This window comes from Labeo rohita, chromosome 2 (genome assembly GCF_022985175.1).
Source record: "Labeo rohita strain BAU-BD-2019 chromosome 2, IGBB_LRoh.1.0, whole genome shotgun sequence".
NCBI lineage: Eukaryota > Metazoa > Chordata > Actinopteri > Cypriniformes > Cyprinidae > Labeo > Labeo rohita.
The window spans coordinates 29009682-29015681 of record NC_066870.1 but is presented as its reverse complement, the minus strand read 5'-3'; the positions used below and the strand labels follow the sequence as shown (position 1 = coordinate 29015681).

The following is a 6000-nucleotide window of genomic DNA, read 5'->3' as shown; positions in this document are numbered from 1 at the left end:
GCTTTGTTTTAGGTAATAAAAATTAACAACAACATTGACTTTTGGGTTAAATTGGACTTTTTTTTTCTTTTTAAGTCCTTTTAGTTGTATTTTCTAACCAGTGGCATTTTCTTTTAACAAGCACAGTCACCTACCTTAAACAATTTTCTTTTATCATGTAATTTGATATTTTATATTCTCAATACTCATTTTGCCAATGTATGCTTTTGCCAATGTATTTATTTGTTTTTTTTTTTATATTATTTCTATAACATAAATGTATTATTTATTAAAATATATTATTTCTATATTTCAAATTATAGAGTTTTATTTCAGTTAGTTTTAGTTGAGTTATTTTGGCTTTATTTCAGGTAATAAAAAATATTTTAAAAAATTTAATTAACAACAACACTGACTTTTGGGTTAAATTGTAAATGGTTTTTTTAGTCCTTTTTTAGTACCTTTATGAATTGTGCAAGATATAAATATTTTCTATATTGAAACTACAAATGCAATAGTTACAACCTGAAATGAACTTTAAACATAAACTAAAGCTACGGACATTCACACTGAGAACTTTCTATTATTACAACAGGGGGAAACTAAAATTCAGCCTTTGATGATTACAGCCATCCAGTTACTGAAGTGTTTGTCTCAACACTAATTAGCAAATGTTTCAAACAAGCGGTGCTTGAATTACTCGATTAGTGTACGGTTTTGAGTTGGCGTCACCAAAAGTGTTGTTCACATCTTGGTTATTTCATGATTTGATGGAACAATTATTGAAAAAAAAAAAAAAAAAAAAAAAAAACTTCCTAAAGTATTAGCAGAATTCTTGGGACAGCAGCACAAGAGAAAACATGTCCGCCGAAGGGCGTTTCGCTTGAGATGCTGAACTTGCCCAGACGGGCACAGCTTGAATCCGTCCGTCAACGTCTGATGTGTTTTTTGCCTTGTCTGAAATCTCCCGCAGGAGGCTTTTAATTGTGGCCCTGTTTTAATGATGCAAATAAACAGGCCAGAACGCATCCTAAAACTGACCTTCCTTCTCCTCATGGGAGGCTGGACGTGATTGAAGGCTGAGATTTTCTCATTAAATCCCGACGCAAAAGGTCTTAACCAGCCCACCAAGGGTGACGAAAAACTGTCAAATATAGCATCTCCATTAAATAGCATGAAGAAAAGTTGTGTTTTTTTTCAAATTTTTCCCTAGGTAAATTAGCACAGAGTGTTAAACATATGGATGTGGATGCAAATCACTGCTCTAAGCTGAAACATTCAGATCTTCCAGTAGTTTTAAAGCAAAAAAAGTTATAATATGCTATTACAAATGATATCCATACAACCCAAACCATATAGTTTCTATATTACTAACATTCCTCATATCTTACTGTACCAGCAGCAATCTCACTCCCCCAGGTTGTATTCTCTTTTTGTCTTATTTATTTATTTATTTTTTTGTAAGGATAGCCGATAACCCCCTCTTCTCCGGTTTGTTTTGTTCTCTAAATGCCTCTGAGACTCTCAAATGCCCATCAGAAAGACCAGATAGATCTGAACACAGCCTGAATGCTGAATCGATATCTGAACATGGATCAAGACGCCCCCGCTGCACTGCGGGGGAGACAGGAGGATCCTAGCGTGGGCGTTAAGCCTCGGCCTTCAGTCAGAGTCAGACAGGCCCCACAGAAACACTGGAACCAGATTTGTGCTCTAACCACAAAGCTTTGATTGCAGGATCAGCTGGTCCCAACATTAGATCACCTGCGTCCTCAGTAGGGTTAATTTGAATAAATTCACTGGCTGTTGGAACACGTCCACATTTTGAGATACTAGCACTACAATATATCTAAGCCATTACTTATGCATTCAATCATTCAAAGATAACATTGCACATTTAGATTCTTTGTATGGATTCAAATTTAAATCTATATAATTTTGGTTTCACTTCATGCCATTTTTTTAAACAAACTAGAGTAAGGGGGAAAAAAGTGAAGAGAGAAAGATTTGCTTTGTGTGCAGGTCTGGCCGTCTGTGAGTGAGCGCTCACTCAATAAACATGGCCATACCTCAGCTGAAGACTGAGTCAACAGCAGAACAGATGGTGAGATCCTGCAGGAGCTGTTGGGTGTACACAGAGCCGAGACTTCGCCTCCTGAATGAATGAGGAGACAAAGACAGATGAGCGGGTTATGGAAAGAGCTCTTCAGTGTAAAAGGTAAAATGTGTGTTTGTGCTTTGGTTGAAGTAGAGTTAGTTATGATTTTACTCTTTGTAACTTTTATGCAGGGGAACAGTACAAGATAAACTTAAAGGTACAAAGCTGTGACTGGAGCTAAGGTGCATAAGCTAAAAGATACATCTGCATGTACCCTAATTACCTGGAATGGTACTTACTAGTACCTACTTTCAAAAGGTACAAAAGGTCATAAGGGTCAATATTGTGAAATTAAAATGTATACATCTTTTGAAATCTGAATAAATAGACATTGCATTGTTGTATGGTTGTTAGGATAAGACAATATTGAATCTGATATTGAAATCTAAATACTAAGAAAATCGCCTTTGTTGAAGTTGTCCAAATGAAGTTCTTAGCAATGCGTGTTTCCCCTGCCATTATATTAGGTCAAGTTACTTTATTTAATTAGATTTTCTATATAGCACCAGATCACAACAAAAGTCATTTAAAGGAGAAGTCCACTTCCAAAACTAAGATTTACATATAATGTAATCACCCCCTTGTCATCCAAGATGTTCATGTCTTTCTTTCTTCAGTCGTAAAGAAATTGTTTTTTGAGGAAAACATTTCAGCATTTTTCTCCATATAATGGACTGATATGGTGCCCCGATTTTGAACTTCCAAAAGGCAGTTTAAGCAGCTTCAAATAAACCCAAGTGCATTTGTAAACGATCCCAGCCGAGGAAGAAGGGTCTTATCTAGCGAAACGATTGGTTATTTTCATTAAAAATTAAAAATACTTTTTAATCTCAAACGCTCGTCTTGCCTTTCTCTGCCTGAACTCTGTGTATTCTGGCTCAAGACAGTTAGGGTATGTCGAAAAACTCCAATCGTATTTTCTCCCTCAACTTCAAAAATCATTTCAAAATCATCCTACATTGCTGCAGAAGTACTGACCCAGCCTTTGCAAAGTGAACATGCAAAGAATATCAAACACTCTTAACAAAAAACGGTGCATATAGGACGATATAGGACGATTTCGAAGTTGAGGGAGAACATGAGATGGGAGTTTTTCGACATACCCTAACTGTCATGAACAGGAACAAAAACAGTCCAGGCAGAGTAAGACAAGACAATCGTTTGGCATTAAAAAGTACATAAATTTTATTATTTTTATTAAAATAACCGATCGTTATGCTAGATAAGACACTTCTTTCTCGTCTGGGATCGTTTACAACTGCATTTGGGATCGTTTGAAGATCGTTCAAAATTGGGGCACCATATCGGTCCATTATATGGACAAAAATGCTGAAATGTTTTCCTCAAAAAACATAATTTCTTTACGACTGAAGAAAGAAAGACATCTTGGATGACAAGGAGGTGAGTAAATTATATGTGAAACTTTGTTTTAGAAGTGGACTTCTCCTTTAAGGTTACCTTTCCTACAGAACAGGTCTATACCTTTTATTAAACAAACTAAATGGACTTATGTTATTTATCTTATTTACACGGTGACATGTCATTTCTATCTCTACATGAACGCGCATCTTTAATTTCTCCTTTGCGAAAACACAGACGGGATCGTGGAGTCCATTAATAAAAACGGAATTTACTCTATAGCGCGGAATGCCATGGAATTCGTCCATTTTTGGATGAATAAATCAAAATTGGGTCTGTCACTTAATTCGAATCGCGATATGGATTAATGTCTGTGAATATTAAAACGCAAAAAGAAGGTTTAGATATGAATCCTGCATGTTCCACTTAGCTCTGTGTGTATGAAGGGCGGAAACACGATTTTGTTTACTACACAAATACAGAAGCACATGTGAGGCTCGCTGTGATTTTCGGCCTCTAGGTCTCATTATACGATGGCATGAATACATGAACTTTTGTGTGTCAGGGTCACATACGTACTTTGACAATGACAGTTTTGTGCTTTTTTTTCCTGAGATAGTAGGACAAGTAGGAAATGGGAAGACGGAAAAATGTTGCGGGCACTGTTTCAAGCCAAATTCAAACTCCCATCACCCACATTTGTATGCATTATTGAAGCCTTCAGTCGTAATTTATTTCCTTTTGTTATCTGTGTCTGCACGTGCCATGTGCGTGGGTTAGATTTTGCCAGTTTTGGGGAGCAGCCAACTACGAGGTAAACAGTTTGATGAAATAGTTCACCAAAAAATGAAAATTTAAAATTTTGTTGAAAATGTAATTGCTGAAAATTTACTCACCCTCAGCCAGCCGTAATATTCTTGATAAATGCAGGAGAAAGTGAAGCGGGGCAGAAGAGTTGTTAAATAAAATCATTATTTTTGTTTTCTTTGCACACAAAAAGTATTCTCGTGGCTTTGTAAAATTACGCTTGGACCACTGTTGTCACATGGACTATTTCATCAATGTTCTTACGCTGTTTCTAGGGCTGGGAACATTTCAGTTACATTGCTGTCTGTGCAGGGTCAGAAAGTTCTTGGGTTTCATCAAAAATATCTTAATTTGTGTTCTGAAGATGAACAAAGGTCTTGTGGGTTTGGAATGACATGAAGCTGAGTAATTAATGACAGAACTTTAAATCATTGCTTCCACCTGAAATATTCTAGCAATAACACTGTTTTCCCCAGTGAGAAAGCAGTCTAGTCTGAATCAAGAGAGAAATATGCACAGATCATGCACTATTTACAAGCCAAAACAGTTCTAAGAAGAATAGTTAGAGATAGTCAACTGGAAATTTGACCAGAAGTGATGTTTTAAAGTTATAATGCTTTGATGATAGATTTGTTTATTACAAACTCATAACTTTCTGCTTCAAAAGACATTAACTAGTGCAAGTGGTAAAATGCTAAATTTCACCAAATCTGTTCAAATTAAGAAACAAACTGATCTACATCTTTGGTGGCCTGAGGGTGATCAATTTTTCATTTTTTGGTGAACTTCCTTTAACATCACCTACGGCGGTGTTTCTGAACTGGTGGGCCGCGACCATAGACTATAAGAAAATAAAAAAGATGAACGACGCACATTCACTCTGTGTTTTTGATGCAGTGTTGCCAAGTCCGCTGTTTTCCAGCAGAATTGGGCTACTGTAACACTGTTGCCGCAGTGTTTTTCTAATGTCCGGTGGTTGAAGCATGCCAAATAACTTCACATTTAGCCCCTGAAATACCAATTTACCAGGAGAACCCCAACAAAAAAACGTGCATTTTACCCCCAGAATTCGATTTTTATCCCCTCGAAACACAATTAGGCTAGTTTTGAGTAGCAGTTGGGCGGGTTTTGTTGTGAAAACTTGGCAAACCTATTTTGATGCTAGACTTTAATTTTGAAAGACATGCATGAAAGCCATTGACACTTTTGTCAGATGCAGTTTAAAGAATTAGTTCAGTTCCTAAACAAAAATTTACAGATAATGTAAATTTACTCACCCCCATCCAAGATGTTCATGTCTTTCTTTCTTCAGTCGTAAAGAAATTATGTTTTTTGAGGGAAATACTTAAGGATTTCTCTCCATGTAATAATGTGATCTTCCAAACTGCAGTTTAAATGCAGCTTCAAAGGGCTCAGGAATAAGGATCTTATCTAGTGAAATGATCGGTTATTTTCTAAAAAGAAATTACAGTTTATATACTTTTTAACCTCAAAGGCTCATCTTGTCTAGTTCTATGTGAACTTTTATGACAGTTAGGGTACGTCTAAAAACTCCCATCTCATGTTCTCCTCCAACTTCAAAGTCGTCCTACATCACAATTTTTGCCTTTTTTTGTCGAAAGTGTTTGATCTCTTCTGCATGTTCACTTTGTAAACTCTGGGTTGGTACTTCTGCAGCGATGTAGGACGATTTTGAA

The 6000-nt window shown here is 36.4% G+C and overlaps 1 long non-coding RNA gene across 1 annotated transcript in view; it reads left to right on the top strand.

Moving 5' to 3' along the window:
• Nucleotides 1–2107: 2107 nt before the first annotated feature.
• Nucleotides 2108–6000, top strand: part of LOC127152171 (uncharacterized) — a 37750-nt gene continuing 33857 nt past the window's right edge. Inside the window, exon 1 of the long non-coding RNA XR_007825057.1 lies at nucleotides 2108–2197. This is a non-coding gene — a long non-coding RNA (uncharacterized LOC127152171). The remainder of the gene's footprint in view (nucleotides 2198–6000) is intronic.